Genomic DNA, 19431 nt, shown 5'->3' with positions numbered 1-19431 from the left:
GCTGTGACACTTGGAGAATATTTACAAGACAAGAAGAAGAGCTCTGTGTGGCTCGAAAGCTTGTCTCTATCACAAACAGAAGTTGGTCCAATAAAAGATATTACCTCATCCACCTTGTCTCTCTAATATCCTGGGACTGACATGGCTACAACTATACTACATATAAACTTACCCCATAGAATTTGTCTCAGTGCCCCCCAAAAGTTGTAAGAAAGGAGTGGCTCATCAAGCTGCTCTAGTGGTCCAGACCTTTCGATTCCCCTTGCTTTAGAGAAAGCTAGGTATGTCTGCTTTAAACTAAGTGCTGGAAAGGCGATGGGTGGAAGAGGGAACCTACACGTTAGTGGAGTGTGTGACAGCGTAGAAACATAAGCAGTGTGGAAATTCTAGAGCAACGGTCTCCAACCTTTTTAAGCACAAGATCACTTTTTAAATTTAAGTGCAATGCAGGATCTACCCCAAAGAAAATGTAGAAATAACAGTAATCACACACACCCAAACACCCTTGCCCCTCTCCGAGGCCATGCTCCTGCCCCACCCTTCTCCAAGGCCCCGCCCTGCTTACTCCATCCCCCTTCCTCTGTCGCTCGCTCTCCCCAACCCTCACTCACTTTCACCAGGCTGGGATAGGGGTTGGAATGCGGGAGCAGGTGCAGGCTCTAGGCTGGGGCCGAGGGGTTTGGAGTGTGGGATGGGCTCCAGGCTGGGCCTAGGGCAGGGAGTTAGGGTACAGGAGGGGGTTCAGGGTGCGGGCTCTGGGAGGGAGTTTGGGTGCAGGAGGGGGCTCAGGGCTGGGGCACGAGGTGGGGGTGCTGGCTCTTGGAGGGGGCCAGTGCGCAGAGACCCCCCCATCCCCCCAGGAGCTACTGCTGGACATGCCAGCCGCTTCCGGGAGTGGCGCAGGACCAGGGCAGGCAGGGAGCCTGCCTTAGCCCCGCTGGACTGTTAGTAGCCGATCTCCTGGTTTGGCTGCAAGAAGGTTGGCAACCCTAGATTGTAACTGAGATTGACTGACAGAGGCGCCGCAATCAACCAGTTGATCGTGATCTACCAGTTGGTGACCATTGTTCTAGAGAGAACTAAATTTAATATCAAGAGGCACAAGAATCAGGCAAGCTAAGTTCCAGAACTCTGCTTCTGGAATGGAGACTGGGGAAACCATTCATGCCGACAGCTGCTTTCTGTATCAAATGATTCAGGTTGCAAGGCATAATGTTGCCCTACATTAGAAATCTCGTCCAGTGATGAAGAGACATGAACCAGCTGAAAACTCCTATATTAGAAAAGTGGAAAGGAAATGTTTATGAAAAGAGCCTTCCATCCTTTCATGAAGGCAATTTTGAGAGTATATGAAACCTCCATCTCAAGATCGTAGCCCAAACAGCAACATACTGGAACCTACTGGACAGTAATTATGGCCAAAAAGTACTTCTAGCCAATGCACCTTTTCTCGAGGAGATAAAATAAAACGTTCTATGTAACTAACTGAATTTATTATTCACCTATGAGCCCCAGTTGTGGACCAGTCATAGTAGCACCTATAAGCGCTAGTTATGGACCAGGACTTAACTGTGGTAGGTGCTATACAAACACCAAACGTTTTACATTCTACATTTCACTACTCTGTAACAATGCAGTGTAATGTTGAACTCCATATGTTCCCAAAGCTTTTAACAGAGAATTTAAAAAATATTCTTCAAAATTGTTGCTTGCAACATGCATTCAGAGAAAAAGTCAAGTGGATTGAGCTGAACCAAGGCAATACAAAAGAACAAAACTGTAAATATACATTGACACTGTCTTAAATTTCTGACTTCTTGCAGTCTTCCACTGCAGACAATCACTACTGGTTAAGAACACAGCCACAACAGGAGTATAAAGGTCTACTTCTCCTCCCCAGCTCCTAGCTTCTACAAACAGGGGCATGGTACGCTCTGCTCTACTCCGCCTTGTGAATAGCTCCACTGCCTGCCTCTGCTATTCAATTACAGTAGAAGCTCAAAGTTATGAACTGACCAGTCAACCACACACCTCATTTGAAACTGGAAGTATGCAATCAGGCAGCAGAAGAGATGGGGGGGGAAAAAAAGGGCAAATATGGTACAGTACTGAGTTAAACGTAAACTACTAAAAAATAAAGGGAAAGTTTAAAAAAAAATTTGACAAGGTAAGGAAACTGTTTCTATGCTAGTTTCATTTCAATTAAGATGGTTAAAAGCAGCATTTTTCTTCGGCATTGTAAAGTTTCAAAGGTATATTAAGTCAATGTTCAGTTGTAAACTTTTGAAAGAACAACCATAATGTTTTGTTCAGAGTTATGAACAACTTCCATTCCCAAGGTGTTCGTAACTCTGCGGTTCTACTGTATATGATTCTTGTCGGTTTCATTTCTGCACACAGAGATCTGAACAGCAGTGCAACTAGCCAGTCTTGTTAATCTCATGCTGTTGTTGTTTGAGAAAGATATGAGGGGATCGGGAATACTGGAGCAGTCTACAGATTCAGAAAGACAATACTGCATCATTTCCCATTTGACCATAAGGGCCTGAAAAACATTAAAATGGCTTTTCAAGCCCTATTTACAATGATGTTGATGCACACTGCATTTTGTTTTGGACCATGGAGATAGACATCATGACATCTTTCCATTGTTTCAACTCATGTAATGCAAGCAGAAAACCTAACCATACCCTCTTGTGTAGTTCAACACCCTGCCTGCTCAACATGACAAAGACAGGTAGAAAGAAGTACAACATTGCATCTATATGCCTGCAAACCATAACACAGTGGGTATGTCTATTTTTAAGCTTACCACCCTTGACAGTGTCAACTGAACTCGTATATTTATTGACATGAACAATGATTTGGACAGGATAGTACATAAAATAGCTTTACACACAAACAGCTCAAAGTTCATTTGAATATACTTTTATATATCAACATAACCAGTTATCTCAAAATTTCAGTAATATCAAAAAAATATGCATTCTAAAAATAACACTATGAAGTGACTGCTGAGGAAAGACAACAGGAAATTCTTTATATTCAACTGGCTTTAGATCCATCAGTATTATACCCAAATGCACAAAACTTAAACTAAAGATGGAATTTAACTTGGAAAATTGGGACTCATTTTCAGTACATAGGGACAGGAGCAAAAGTGTGCCAAACACCACAACCTATTTTGTGCACACTTTATCAGATGTACAAGCAAATCCACAATTTACGCATGCACACATGATAAAAATCGCACTACTCTAGCCATTTGGGTATGCAATCAAGAATTTGCATATAAATATCAATTACTGCAAGAGCAAAACAGATACACATTTGCGCACACACAAATTCACATCTAAAAACTTACTGAAAATCAAGTCAGTATTGGCTAAGTGGGAAGGTGGCTGGCTACCTTGCTGGTCAATTTCTTAAGCTGTTATAATCAATGACAAACAAAATTTCCTTCAAAATTCTAGTCAAATACTTATCCTACAAACTAAGGTGGTAGACTGAAAGAACAGGGTGTAAAAGGCAGGAAGGAACACTTACTAGAAAAGTCTGAGGATACAGCTACTGTCTGAAAAACCCACTGTTCTACCTTTGATCAGCACATATTTCAAACAACCCATTTAAAGGGTCATCACCTATTTAGCTGTAAACCTGTTAATATCAGATAAATTGCTTTTAAATCCTAAATTACTGTGCTACTATTAGAGAGATGTGTAATTTAAATTCTTGAAGTCACATGTATAATTATGTTATATTATGCACTACTGTTAATGACCCAACTGTAAATATTTAACTGAACCAAATCAGTTTAAAAGTGCATCTTTTATTCTCGTGTTTCTCAAAAATTAATGTAATGTTATGAGACATCACAAAAAGCCCTAACAGCAGCAAATCTTTGTAAGCTCTTTATATAATAAAGACGTTTATGGATAGCCCAATTCTCTTAACTTTTTTCCTGTGGCAGGCACTTTTCATAATCCTTCTTCTAACCAAGAATTCAGAATGACAAAACAGATCAGACCACTGGTCCATTTAGCACAGTAGCCTGTCTCCAACAGTAGCAAGTAACAGACACTTCCAAGAAGATGTAAAACTTCCTAATGGACAACTATGTAATAAGCACAAGGTCCTGGAATTCTGCTAAGTTCTTTGCCTCAATCATGTATGTAAGCAGAGTTCCGCATATTCGTTGTATCCAGGGTTAAAAAAAAAAAAGTGCTTCCTTTATCACTTACATTAAAAATAAAAGGTAATAATAAATTTATGTCCCCTGCTCTTGTATTATGAAAAGTAGGAGCTCCTAACCAGCCTCTATATACTATTCATGCAAGCTCTTAGTCCTCTCCATGCTAAACTAAAAATTCCTAACTCTTTTCAGCTCTCTTCATATGGAAATCTTCCATACCTCTAATCCATTTTCACTGCCTCAGCTGCCACCAGCACAGAAACAACCGGATCTGCATAAAATCCGCATACCGTTTCCCAAAGAGCCACGTTAAAGAGCCACTTGTGGCTCACGAGCCTCAATCTGAGTACCACTGATCTAACCTAAATCTCCCTTGCTGCAGTTTAAGCCCATTAATTCTTGTCCTAGCTTCAGTGGACATGGAGAACAACCTCAGCAACAGGTTACAGGGTTTATTACAGGACTGAGTGAGTGGGGTTCTGTGGCCTGCAACGTGCAGGAGGTCAGAGAAGACCAGTGTTTTTCAAACTTTTGTATTGATGACTCCTTGGTGACACAGCAAACCTATGAGTGCAACCCCCCTTATAAATTAAAAACACTTTTTTGTATTTAACACTATTATAAATGCTGGAGGCAAAGTGGAATTTGGGGGTGGAGGCTGACAGCTCGCAACCTCCGCACATGTAATAACCTTGTGACCCCCTGCGGGGTCACAACCCCCAGTTTGAGAACCCCTGGACTAGACAATTTTGATGGTCCCTTCTGGTCTTAAAGTCTATGAGAAACAAAAATACAAAGGATGAGAAGAAGTAAGAAAGCCAAACTAAGTAGATTTCATCCACTGAAGTCCCCCACCAACCAGAGATAGCTTAGTTGAGGGGAAAACTTACACAGAAAACATGCCTTCTCTGGCATAGCCTTGAAGAAAGTTAAGGCTCAAACTGGCTCGCTTAGTGTGGCTCCTGTGTATCAGAATCTAAGGTTTCATTTTTAAAAAAAATTTCTCTGAGAAAGACTGATCAGCTGAGGAATGATCATCAAAGGAAGATCTGCATAATCAATGGGTGTCTCATTTTTTCACCTGAAGTTTGCAGAGCTTGGTCTGTAGGCAAAGTATCTGAGAATGACACTAACTTTTCTTTTCCCAATTCAATCCAACAAAAAGGTGGAGAAAGAAAAGCTATGGATAACTCACTCAAGAATGGTGGCCCAGGTAAAGTACCACCTAGCAATAGCTAACACTGGAACCACAGTGGTTCTACAAGCTAAGTTATCTCTCTCACACACACACACAGCTAAACACAATTAAAATACCTTAAAATTATTTACCAAACGTTGCATGAAGAGGAACATTTGATGTGGTCCAATTCAGGCACAAACTTAATATTCCTACACCCGCCAAGTATGATAAGAAGTAGAAACTGAAAAGGGAAGTGCAGAGTCAATAACTTATAACCTCGGGCCTCGAACATTCAGTGCTACGAAGTACGGCCCACATTGCCTCCAACAGACATACCTGTAAGGAGATTCTAGAACCTTGCCAAGCAAGGTGCCTGGATTCCAAGTGAAGGAATACACAGAGACCCTTGAAGAAAAATTACTGTTTATTCATACCCAATGCGTGAGGAAGAGTTGTTGTAATAATGGCCTAATTGTAAGCTCATCTATAAACAATGAGTGAAAGTTCATAAATTGTAACAATGTCCTGTTATATAAAATTGTTTAAGAAAGATGTAAGGAGGAGACAGAAAGACAATTAATTAGATGTAAGGAGGAGACAGAAAGACTGAATTAAACAGAAAGGGCTTTACTGATCCCATTCAAGGACTGTATTAAGATTATAACTGGTAAACCAGAGATGAAGAGGACCGGAAATGAATGAACCAAAAATTAATGTGTTGGAAATTGGACCTATTGGTGGACGAAATAATGAGAAGATGGACTATTCCACCCTACACTCCCTTACAGAAAAAATACTTTTGGGAAAAATTAGCAGAAGCAGCTGCTCTCTGCCAGCCACCATTGCAGTGAGCATTATCATCATGGCTGTCAGACCTACTGTCTCCTGGGACCCCCAGAACTTCTTCATCCCGATCCTCAAAGATGTACTGACCAGACGGGGCCAGAGAGTGAGCCAGATAACATCACCAGATCCAGCTAAATCCCAAATATCATCTGGGATGTAAGACTTTGTCCCCCACAGATCCCTCCAATTATGTCTCTCTCCTTTTCCCTTACGTCCACCTTAGCTGACCAAGACTGCGTATTCTGCACACTGCTGTGTGATCAGAGAGGCAGCAAAATGCAATGCACTAAAAACTCCAATGCTGGTACAAGTATGCCAGGTCTCAGGCTATGTCTATCTTACCACTGATAGACTTTGCTACGATCGATGCAATTGGGGTTGATTTAGTGCAGAGGTGGTCAAACTACATCAGGGCTTTGGATCTGGCCCGTGGAACTGCCACCCCCATGGCGCCACAGGCCCCACACCGCTCCCAGAAGCGGCCAGCACCACGTCCCTGTGGCTCCTGGGGGGATAGCACACTGCCCTCACCTGCAGGCACTGCCCCCCACAGCTCCCATTGCCCGGGAACCGCAGCCAATGGGAGCTTCATGGGAGGAACCCGCAGGCAAGGACAGCGCACGGAGCCCTCTGCCTCTCCCTCCCCCAGGGGCCTTGGGGACATGGTGCCGGCCACTTCCGGGAACGGTGCGGGGCCAGGGCAGGCAGGGAGCCTGTCTTAGTGCCACTACACGTCGCTGCCACCCCTGAGCCACTCAAGGTAAGCCCACACCCTCCTGCACCCCAACCCCTGCCCTGAGCCCCTTCTCACACTCCGCAACCTCCCTGCACCCCGCACCCCCTCCTACACCCCAACCCCCTGCCAAGCCCGCTCGTACAGCCAGCACCCCTCCTGCGCCCCAACCCCTTGCCCTGAGCCACACCGCATCACCTCCCACACCCCCTCCCGTATCCCAACCCCCTGCCCCAGCCCTACATTCATGGCCCTGCATGCAATTTCCCCACCCAGATGTGGCCTTTGGGCCAAAAAGTTTGCCCACCCCTGATTTAGTGGGTCTAGTGAAAACCGATGTTTCCTCTAAGCCATGCAGCTGCCTATTAAGCCCTCCGCAGAGGCTCAGGGCTGTGGCGGGAAGAGATGCTTGTCCCCCAGCGCGGACCTGCCGCGTTGGGGGAGAGGCGCCCCTCCCCGCCGGCCCCAGTGCGGACCTGCCGAGCCCGAGGGAGAGGCGCCCCTCCCCACTGGCCCCAGCGTGAACCTGCCATGGCTGGGGGAGAGGAGCCCCTCCGCACCGGCCCCAGCATGGACCTGCCCTGGACTTGCCGTGGCCAGGGAAGAGGAACCCCTCCCTCGGCCGGGCCCAGGCCTACTGGAGCTGCCACAGCCAGAGAGAGGCGCGTTTCCCCCTGCCCCGAGCTGCTGTGGCAAGAGAGGGCTAAGGAGAATCCTTTCTCCCACTGCAGCCCTGGGACAGCCCGCACCCAAACCCCTCATTCCCAGCCCCAGAACTCACATCCCCAGCCAGAGCCCTCACCCCCCCGCACCCTAACCCTCTGCCCCAGCCCTGAGCCCCCTCCCACACTCTGAACGCCTCAGCACCACCCCCACCACATTAATTCATTCCGCACATGGATGTAAAAAATTAGAGGGAACACTGAAGACCCACTAACGCGACTGCAGAGCACTCTCTGGTCAACTGCAGTACTCCACTGGAACAAGAGGAGTAATGTAAGTAGACAGGAGAGTGTCTCCCATCAATATAGCGCAGTGTAGACACCGAATTAAGTTGACCTAAGCTACACAGACTCCAGCTATATTATTCACGTAGCTGGAGTAGCGTAACTTAAATCAACTTACCCTGGTAGCGTAGACAAGGCCTCAGAGTGGCTGACAAGACAGTGTGCTGTGCCTGTGTTTTTCCAGCAGTGAGGATACAAGTGAGACCTTTAGGCTAGTGTCTGCATCCTAGCCATGGAAAGAAAAAGCCACTTTTATCTACAATAAAGAACCTAGAAATCCTCCCAAGACTTGAGCATACAGTTTCTGGCATTACAAATCATCTTCCTCCACTCATTAGAAATGCTGACATTTGCTGGATTTTCATTCATGAGAGTTGTCTGTATCTATTTAAAAGGAACATAAATTTAAAAAAGGAATCAGACTTCTGTCTGATTGATTTTTACCTACTATTGTTACATGTAAAATGTAATATTAATAATTGAAAATTAGAGAAAAAAACTTCAATTTTTGCCATTTGTTTACTTTTTGTATTTTATAGCACTTTGGTTGAAATTTTGGACCCCCTGAAATCAATGGAAATTTTGCCATTGACTTACATGGGATCAGGATTTCACCGTCTGTTATTAGTCAGTTTCAATCGACCTGGTATAGTCAATTAGCTAAATTTAGAGACTAACAAATTTATCTGAGCATAAGCTTTCCTAAGCTACAGCTCACTTCATCGGATGCATTCAGTGGAAAGTACAGCGGGGAGATTTATATACACAGAGAACATGAAACAATGGGTGTTACCATACACACTGTAACGAGAGTGATCAGGTAAGGTGAGCTATTACCAGCAGGACAGCGGAGGGGACGGGATGGACCTTTTGTAGTGATAATCAAGGTGGGCCATTTCCAGCAGTTGACAAGAACATCTGAGGAACAGCAGGTGGGGGGGGGTGGGGGGAAAATAACCATGGGAAAATAGCTTTACTTTGTGTAATGACCCATCCACTCCCAGTCTTTATTCAAGCCTAAGTTAATTATATTGTGTAGATCCCTGATGATGCGTTGGAGAGGTTTTAGTTGGGGGCTGAAGGTGATGGCTAGTGGCGTTCTGTTATTTTCTTTGTTGAGCCTGTCCCGTAGAAGGTAACTTCTGGGTACTCGTCTGGCTCTGTCAATCTGTTTCTTCACTTCAGCAGGTGGGTATCGTAGTTGTAAGAACGCTTGATAGAGATCTTGTAGGTGTTTGTCTCTGTCTGAGGGGTTGGAGCAAATGCGGTTGTATCATAGAGCTTGGCTGTAGACAATGAACATCATCAAGGATCTACAACCGATCCTGCAGGACGACCCATCACTCTCACAGATCTTGGGACACAGGCCAGTCCTTGCTTACAGACAGCCCCCCATCCTGAAGCAAATATTCACCAGCAACCACACACCACACAACAGAACCACTAACCCAGGAACTTATCCTTGCAACAAAGCCCGTTGCTAACTGTGTCCACATATCTATTCAGGGGACACCATCACAGGGCCTAATCACATCAACCACACTATCAGAGGCTCGTTCACCTGCACATCTGCCAATGTGGTATATGCCATCATGTGCCAGCAATGCCCCTCTGCCACGTACACTGGCCAAACTGGACAGTCTCTACGTAAAAGAATAATAGCTCACCTTACCTGATCACTCGTTACAGTGTGTATGGTAACACCCATTGTTTCTTGTTCTCTGTGTATATAAATCTCCCCATTGTACTTTCCACTGAATGCATCCGATGAAGTGAGCTGTAGCTCACGAAAGCTTATGCTCAAATAAACTGGTTAGTCTCTAAGGTGCCACAAGTACTCCTTTTCTTTTTGCGGATACAGACTAACACGGCTGCTACTCTGAAACTTAAGTAAACTTGTTTCCCATTTTGTTTGTGGTTCTTTCACACAAGTCTTTCAACCAAATACTGTATCTGATTCTTACTCACTTAACTAGTCATACTAGACCAGGGGTCGGCAACCTTTCAGAAGTGGCGTGCTGAGTCTTCATTTATTCACTCTAATTTAAGGTTTCGCGTGCCAGTAATACATTTTAACATTTTTAGAAGGTCTCTTTCTATAAGTCTTTAATAAATAACTAAACTATTGTTTATGTAAAGTAAATAAGGTTTTTAAAATGTTTAAGAAGCTTCATTTAAAATTAAATTAAAATGCAGAGCCCCCCGGACCAGTGCCCAGGACCCGGGCAATGTGAGTGCCACTGAAAATCAGCTCGCATGCTGCCTTTGGCACACATGCCATAGGTTGCCTACCCCTACACTAGACAGAAGTCCCATGGCAGCGCTTTAACGTTGGTAGTGAAGACATACCCTCACAGAAAGGGAAGTAAGCTATACCAGTATAAATGAACCCACATTAGGAGTTGTACTAGTATAATGATATTTTTTAAAAGAAGTATCACAGCCCAAAATGACAGTCATACCAGTACAAATCTGTGTAAAGATTGGGCCACAAACAGCTTAACCAAAATTTGTAAAATGCTTGCTTTGTTATGAGTGGATGCAAGGTATACATACAGATATTATACATTGAAAGCATTCCAACACTTTTGTGGACAAGTGAGGATAAGGCTATGAAAGTCAATCCATCAGCGGGTTTAGCCACCAAATTTACGTTTGGAATTTTAAAACAAGGTTTTACAAGCCTAATGTTAACACAAGGGGGGTTGAGTTTTTTAAATAGATACATTTAAAATGCAAAGTGGCTGTGAACATTCAACAGCTTTCACCACCCAGATGTCATGCCCGAGCACGAGAAACAGAAAGGAAAGAGAGGAAGAGAGGTGATCGAGGCTAACGCAGTTTCATTTCCCAAGCAGAGCAGAAGCAACGAGTAGCCAGCCTCCAGGCACAGCTGAGCGGGGCAGTTGGGTCAGGCTTCGCTAACGGCACCGCTATCAGCACGGCAGAAAGCGCCGCTGGCTAGTGCAGGGCTCAGCCCTAGTGGAAGGTCTCTTTAAACAGGGAGTGACGGCACGGCCCGGAGCCAGGGCTGCCCAGCGCTATGGAGACCCGGGGGCGGAGATCCAGTAGGTCTGGCAGCCAGTCACGGCCCGGACACCGGCCCTACGAGGGACGGAGCCCCGGAGCCCGACCCCAAGGCGTCCCGACTCCGGGGCTCCACCTTGCCCCCAAACGGCCAGGAACCGAGGTGGCCGCAAGGCAGGGCAAGGCCCGGCTGAGGACAGGCCGCTGCCAGCCGCTCTCCCCCTGCAGGCTCCTCACCTGAGAGTCGCCGTCGCCACCGCCTCCGCCTCCCACCCCGGGGGCAGCTCCCAACGCATCCTGTGGGGGCTGGGGGGCCCCTTAGAGTTAGCGGCGGCCCCTCACTTTGCTCCTTCCCGGACGGCTGCGTCCCACCCTGCGCCCGGCCCGGGCTCACAGTCACTTCAAGGGAGCTCGCCGGCCGCCATTACCGGCCAACGACTGACACGGAGCGGCGGCGGCAGCGGCGCGGGGCAGGGCGGGAACAGCCGGCCACGCCTCGCGAGAACGGCCTACTCTCCGACCTTCCACACATGGCGGCGCCGCTAAGACTTCCTGCCCCAAACTATACTTCGGCCATATTGGGTGTGGCACAGCATCCTGCGTCAGCTGGGCTGTAATACTCAGGGCACAGGCATTTCAACTTTAGATCTGACAGAAGGCGGGCTAGCCTTTAGAGAGGCAACAGCTGAGCAGTGAAGGAGAGGAAAGATTCCCCCCAAATCGTGATCCAAGAGTGGCAATGGTTTGAATAGAACCTCAGCCCCGGGCACCAAATATTTCTCCTGCCCTTTGTAAGGGATGTAGGGACGGTTAGCACCCCTACAGCTAAGGCTGAGACATAGAGTTTAGGAGCTGGAGGACATCTATTGCAACTACTAGGTTGGTGCATAGAGGGCAGAGCTGGCGTGGTGTGTATCTTAACCCTGGAATGGCTGGCTTTCAGGGAGTTAAGTTTAGATGTATTCAGTGTTTTGGAAGGAGACAAGGCAGCACCCACCAAACTTAACGCTCTCTTAAGGAAGTTTTGGGGCAGGGACTCCAAAAGTAGCTCAGGCTCCTAACTTCCATTAAAATCAACGAATAGGGCCTTACCAAATTCACAATCCATTTTGGTCAATTTCACAATCATAGGATTTTAAAATCTGAAATGTCATGGTATTGTAACTATAGGGGTCCTGACCCAAACAGGGGTTATGTGATTAGGGTGGGGGGCATCACCATATTGCCACCCTTACTTCTGGGGTAATGCTGGGGGGATGCTGCCTTCAGAGCTGGGAAGCTGGCCAGCAGCTACTACTCTCCAGCCACCCAGCTCTGAAGGTAGTACAGAATTAAGGGTGGCAATACTGTAACCCCCTACAATAACCTTGCAAACCCCCCTCCCCCACAACCCACTTTGAGAAACACTGGTCTCCCACATGCAATCATGGTCTTTTGTGTACTTTTACGCTGTACTATACAGATTGAACAGAGGAGACCCCATTTCACTGTCCATGATGTGTTTTTCAAGACTGTGAATTTGGCAGGGGCCTAGCCATGAATCTGGGCTACAGCACCACTTAAATGCAGCCAGCACTGTTGTATAAGGGCAGCAGCTCACCCCCAGCACAACTCAAATGGGACGATTGCAACCAACACCTCTACTCTTACCCAAATCTTAATGGGGTCTTTGAGTAGTAGAGGGCTAGTCAGTTTTTCAAATAAGAACATTCTCTTAGATTTATTACCCTAAACCTTTTTTTCCCCCCACCATGATTTACTCTTTTTAAAAAAAAAAAAAAATGAAACAAGATTTAGGATTATACCCCAGGGTTTTATTTCCTCCTTTTTCCTCTTCCCTTTTCAGTGCAAAAAATCAAACTACGGAAGAAACCAGGAAAATCAAAAAATGAAAATTTTCACAAACTAGAGTTAAAATATTTTCCATTTCAAAAGCAATGTGCAATTTTTTTGAATGAGTGAAAAGTTGTTTTTTTGAACCCCACAGAACAGAAATTACTTCAAAATTTAGTTTATCATTTTTCTCCACCACTTTTTGACCAGCTCTAGTTTTTACATAAATGGCTATCAGAGTGAAAGAACAATTTGCTTTGTAAAGGCCCATCTAAATGTTATACAGACAGAAACCTGCCTGAAACCTCATTCATCTATTTCTGATACCTGAATAAATGGTGGCAGGGTTAATAAACCTGGGGGTCCAGAAAGTCTACATGAGCCAAATCTTTGAACCTACCTCCTTACTTCAGAACAGAGATCATTTTTCCAACTTTATCTACTAAAAAAATCATTCTTATAAGAACCACTTTAAAAAAAAAAGGCTAATTTAAGTGACTGTCTCACTGAGACCCAGAACATAAGGTTTAGGTAAATAACAGGAGAAAATTTATAAGAAGTATGAGTACAGATGTTTACACCATTTTTATTTTAATTTCAATTAAAAATTTTTAAAAGAAATTTAAAGTTAATGCTAAGTGAAAAAGAAGTAGGAAACAATCCGCTTAAATGAATACAATGAAAACTGTAGTTAAGTTCTTTCACTTTTAATAAAGTTTCTTTATAAATGCAGGGAAGGGGAAATGTTTAGGGTATCATTTTTATAATACCTCTAATACTTCCGTACCTTGCATGATTTTTCTCCCCCTCTTCATAGAGGATTTTAAAAGCAGGCATGTGATGTCATGCAGCTATAGAAATGTAGGGCTGGAAGGGACCTCAAGGGGTCATCTAGTTCAGCCCCCTGTATTAAGACAACACAGGTAAAGTATTACAGGAACAGTCACTTTCTTCTAAGACTGAAGAAGGAATGTCATTAGAAAAGGAAAAACAGCATTATTCCTAAAGGGCCAATTGTGTACATGCATGCACGTAGGCACATACCTGCTTCACTTAAGGACTTCTACCTACAACTTTATCCACTCCTATCATGCTACTTAAAGAAACAAATATGTCTCCTAATCTGAAAAATGAGACCTCATTTCAAATCCATTCTTGATCAACACAGAGCAGAAAACTCAAGAGTTTTATTTTCAGTTTTAAAAAGTTAATAGTATACTATTCAGCATAATCTCATGTGCAACTCCAATTGGTATTTTTATTGCTTGACACATCGGGACCAAGGTGCATGAGTCCAAAGTTTTTTGCTTTGTTAAGCTTCCTTGATTCTCAGAATAAATTATAGTTGTCATGCAGATGCTAATATTTTCAGGTGAGTTTTTTGTTTTGGTTTTTTTAGTCCACCAGAATATTTTAACATGGGCAAAACATTTTTCCCTAGCCTCACTCTGAGATGCAAATTAACCATTTGGCTGAAATTTTCCATGGTTGTCTGTAGTGGGCTGAATTTGTTTGGAAAATTTCAGCTCAAACAGCTGATGTTTGGCAAAGTTACAAGCAACTGGAATCCAGGGTCTTATAAGATGATGTGTTGGGCAACTTTAATAGACAGTGACACAAGCCCCACCTCTAATACAACATGCAAAAAGCCCCCCACATTATGTTAAAAGAACATTAAGGTTGCAAAGCTAAGCATGCAGTACTTCGGAAGTGTCAGAATTAAAGGCTGCCTATTCAACATTAATGCTGTTCCCTCCTGCATACATAGTATGATAGTCTTTAATTACATGATTGTGTACTGTATTTTCCATGTTTCAGAGTAACAGCTGTGTTAGTCTGTATTCGCAAAAAGAAAAAGGAGTACGTGTGACACCTTAGAGACTAACCAATTTATTTGAGCATAAGCTTTCGTGAGCTACAGCTCACTTCATCGGATGCATACTGTGGAAAGTACAGAAGATCTTTTTATACACACAAACTATGAAAAAATGGGTGTTTACCACTACAAAAGGTTTTCTCTCCCCCCCTACACATTGTAAGGAGAGAGTGATCACTTTAGATAAGCTATTACCAGCAGGAGAGTGGGGTGGGGGGAGAGAAAACCTTTTGTAGTGGTAAACACCCATTTTTTTCATGGTTTGTGTATATAAAAAGATCTTCTGTACTTTCCACAGTATGCATCCGATGAAGTGAGCTGTAGCTCACGAAAGCTTATGCTCAAAATAAATTGGTTAGTCTCTAAGGTGCCACAAGTACTCCTTTTCTTTTTGTGTATTTTCCATATGACCCTGTCTCATTCAGTGCGTAGGATGGGCCTCAGGGTGTATGAAATGTTCAACACCAACTGACATCTCTATCTTAAAATTTAAAAGATTTTAAAATGATAAGTATCAGTTTTGCCAGAGGAGAAAAAAAGCCCTGCCAACAAAGAGAAAACAGACATCTCTAGTGGGGAAAAGGAGCATGATCAGTGATTAATTCCCTCCTGACTCCTGAGAGGACCAGGACCTCTTAACTCTTATTATATCCCATATAGTCACCTAGTGTTTGCTTAAATCTATTGCTTACTCGTACTTGACTGGCAGATCTCTTCACCTAGTCATCACTTTCTGTAACATATTACCTCAAATTGTTTTTGAACATAGCGTCTTCTTTTATTTATTAGCAATTAATTTAGTTCCTCACTCTTCCCTCCCATTCTCCAGACAAGTAGAATGCATTAGAATTTACACTGAATATGAAAATCATTAAGTTAGCTTCTTTATTTTCAGTCAATTATATAAAATTAACAAACAAGATCCCCTCCGCCTCAACTTTGCTTCCACATTATTCCCACATTCTCAAAATGTCAGGACTTTTCTACATAACAATGGAATTCAGTTATAACTCTTGCACAAAATCTTAAATCAAATGATCAAAGAATGTGCTGCTTCCAGAGTCAGCTTTCATGTAAAAAAAAATAATAATTTGAGACAGCATAACACCTCATGAGAAATTAAGGAAATTTAAATTCTCTTGTGAAAACTAAGCCCTTTTCAATTAAATTTGCTAAAATTAGCATTTTAAAGACAAAGTAAATCCTTTACCTGAAAACAGCCATGGCTGACAGAGAAAGGAAGAAACAAGTGCACTCAGTTCCAATATGGCTTTGATGAACTGGTAACAGAACTGGGCAGCGTTATTGAATATATTGCAGCAGTGCAGCCCAAGCGCTTGAAAGCGGTGGACGGGAGAGGAGGACTAAACATAAAGCAGCACCATCTCATTTTACACTGTGCTGACTTTTGCAGCTTTTAACACCCAGGCTGTGGAAAGTTTTCCACTCCATAGTACCCTTGCACATCCCTTCTAAAAATAGAGAGAGGCAGCTGGCTATTGTGCCTGAAAGAAGACCCAGTAGCTTCCCCCCTTCTCTCTTTGACTGACATGCTTCCTTAAAGCCATCCAGGAATTTTGGAAAGGGTTATCTCCACCTGTTGAACATGGACTAGGGTTGTGCAGGCATTCGGTTATAAATCCAGCTGCCAAAACCCAACACTAAAAACAGGGCACAAGGCAACTGTGAAATGGTGCAGAACTAGTTACAGGAAAATACATACAATGTTTATATTAGAATCTTAAAAGATGAACTAGAAAATTTATATAAAGAAAATGAAAGTTTCCTGTGTATGATCTGGGCTCATAAAACAAAGTAGTAACAGCTGTACTGTAGGGTATTTAGATGTTAGCTCCCCATTTGTATTATATATTGCACACACTGATCACCATACAAAATAGAGCTTCCCAGTCATCTACATACTTTGGTACAAAATTTGATTATGTTTGTGTGCGCACGCATACGTTTATCAGTTTGTGGCACCAAGAGCAGGCTTTCTTTTCTGTAATACACTGCCAATTAACTATGTCCCAGATGGTGTACAACAACAACATATAAAAAGCAGTGTATTTACTAATTTACCTATATATCTATCTCAACATGTATGCACATCTGCACTTGTGTACCAAATTGAGATTCTACCCAGTACCTGCTTGTCAACACACAGAAAGTTACAAAGTAAGGATTCCATATTCCTGGATATACACATTTTTATTTGTAGGAAAAAAAATGTGGAAAAAAAGTCAGCCTTTTACACTAACCTGCCAAAATTCTTCTTTGCCCATTGTAGCAGCAGAGAACATCACTGACAACTTAGAGCAGAATGTGAAAGACAAAACGTATTGATTGGTTGTGCATTGTTTTAAGTGCTTGTGATGTCATAAACTGCTGAAGGGGAGAGCTGTATTCTTAAACTCAGGGCTCACAGGTGGGACAAGCGGGAACTACTGCAGAGCCCCCTGCTGGGAGGACAGGGCCTCACTGCAAGGAGGATCAGGATCAGGATCAGGTTGTCCACAGGATCAGGAGGGCAGGATCCATCACTGTCACCATATAGTTCCAGTCAACTTCCCAGAGTGAGAGGAACGGTTTGAACTGTCCCTACCGAGGAAAGGAACTCAGACAAGGTCCTAGGTCAAGAAGTTCAGGGATGAGTAACTGGAAGTGGTAGCTAACCAGCCTGGATGAAATGGTGGAGAGAGAAACAAACAGGGAGATGGGTTGGAGTCTCTAGTTGGATGCGCTATCCTGAACAATTTACTACGTACGGCCAGTATTACATGCATTTCACCTTTAGGCACCATGCACTGACTTGCCCATGCTTCTTGTTCTCATAATGCTACAATTTTCCTTTCCTAGTACTTTTATCTGTAATACTGCACTTTAGACATGGAAAACCATCAATCTTCAGTTCTATCATTGGGTATGTGTTCAGTCTATGTTTGAGTTTGCAGCTTCTTACTGTGTGTACTGTACTCTTTGGTGTGGGGGGTTTCGTAACTATTAAACACAAATCAATTGCCCTGATTATTTGTCTGTAACATATGTAACTATGTTCCCTCTAAGTGTACTCTAGACTACGGTTCCTCTCTTTCAGAGTTTTTGCCCTGATAACTGACTCGTATTCCTCCTGACTGACTCCACTGGACCCTGGCTGCTAATTGCCACAGTATTTATACAAAAAGAAAAGGAGTACTTGTGGCACCTTAAAGACTAACAAATTTATTTGAGCATAAGCTTTCGTGAGCTACAGCTCACTTCATCCACTGAATGCATCCGATGAAGTGAGCTGTAGCTCACAAAAGCTTATGCTCAAAATAAATGTTAGTCTCTAAGGTGCCACAAGTACTCTTTTTCTTTTTGTGAATACAGACTAACACGGCTGCTACTCTGTAACCAGTATTTATACAGCACTGTATGCTTCTTTAATTGGTTCAGCTCTCCTTCATTTGCACTTACAAATACTAAAGATGTCTCAACCTCCACCCAGCATCTCCAACCAAAGCTTAAAAAACACACTACTCCAGCATATGCCTGCAGAACACAAAGTAGCACTTTATCTTCTATCAGCCACAAGGTGAATTACAGATTTTTCCTTGCTCTAGCTGCTGCAAGAGCACTAACTCATTTCCATGGGTTGGGTTCACTGGTCTGTGACAGCTAGATCCAACTCAGCTTCACCCTCCAGTGAGGCAGTTGCTCTAGAAGCCAAAATGCTGTGGAGTGGTTGGAAAAGACTTTCAGTGGCAGGAGTGACATTGTAATGGAAAGGGAAGCCTGAAGAGGACGATGGTCAGCAGCCACCATGTGAAGGATGTATACAGCCCTCACTTCACTGGACTGATGAGGTGGTATACAGTCAAATGTGGGCCAGGTTTTTTATTTTCTCTTTTACATTTATTTCCCCACCCTGAGATAAGTGCCGCAATCTACATCTGGAACTATATTCCATTTTACATACATGTAACATGATGCTGCTTTATGCCAGCTAGCCAAAGAATATCTGATATTCCACTACATCTTCAGTGAGTAAAAAAAAAAAAAAAGGGGGCATATACTAAACAAGTTCTCATTTTACCCTTTCAGAGACAGAAAAAATTGCTCTTCTAAACACTCAGCCCTTCAGAATCAGCTCCCTTCTGAGGGAACTGGGTGGCTCAAGTAATTATTGGTAGAGGAACATGGAGCTTTTCATCTCCAAGTCACAAACTGAAGCCTGCTCTGTACTGGTTGTGACCATGGGATTATTCCAACAGCTGTTCAGTGGCCTGTGAGGACTAGCATTCCTGGTCCAACAGTCTCATTAGTCTCCTAAATGCAGTCTCACAGAGGACAAGGGTGGTCATGGAGACTACACTAGCTAAGGGTGTTTTCTCCAGTCCATGGTTGGGGCACCTTGGAACAGTGTAGAGAAACCTGAACTTCTGAGGTCTGTGCTGTAACTGTTCTGTGATACAACAGAGAACCTCCACCTCCAGGGCTGTCACTGATACTTCACAAGCATCAAACGTACATAAAGTAAGAAGAAAAAAGTATAATTGCTTGGTGGAGTGAAGTTTAATTAATTAATGCTTGTAAAGCATGTTGATATCCTCCAGTGACATGCCCTATAAATGCCAGGCATTATTCTGTTTTCTAGCTCTTGGGCCTCCGTGGAAATGCTGAGACAGGTAAGAAATCACTTGTGAATTACTTCCATCATACCAATTACTAAAAAGACTGGAAACTGAAGTGTAG

At 43.5% G+C, this 19431-nt stretch overlaps 1 protein-coding gene across 5 annotated transcripts in view; it reads right to left on the bottom strand.

The window, feature by feature from the left end:
- Positions 1–11427, bottom strand: part of CEP350 (centrosomal protein 350) — a 136863-nt gene extending 125436 nt beyond the window's left edge. For all 5 annotated transcript variants that reach the window (XM_077825402.1, XM_077825403.1, XM_077825405.1 and 2 more), the window contains exon 1: positions 11223–11427. The gene's annotated coding sequence lies outside the window, so the exon portion shown is untranslated. The remainder of the gene's footprint in view (positions 1–11222) is intronic.
- Positions 11428–19431: the final 8004 nt, after the last annotated feature.

The sequence above is a fragment of the Eretmochelys imbricata genome, chromosome 8 (assembly GCF_965152235.1).
Source record: "Eretmochelys imbricata isolate rEreImb1 chromosome 8, rEreImb1.hap1, whole genome shotgun sequence".
NCBI lineage: Eukaryota > Metazoa > Chordata > Testudines > Cheloniidae > Eretmochelys > Eretmochelys imbricata.
This window is presented reverse-complemented; position numbering and strand designations above follow the sequence as displayed.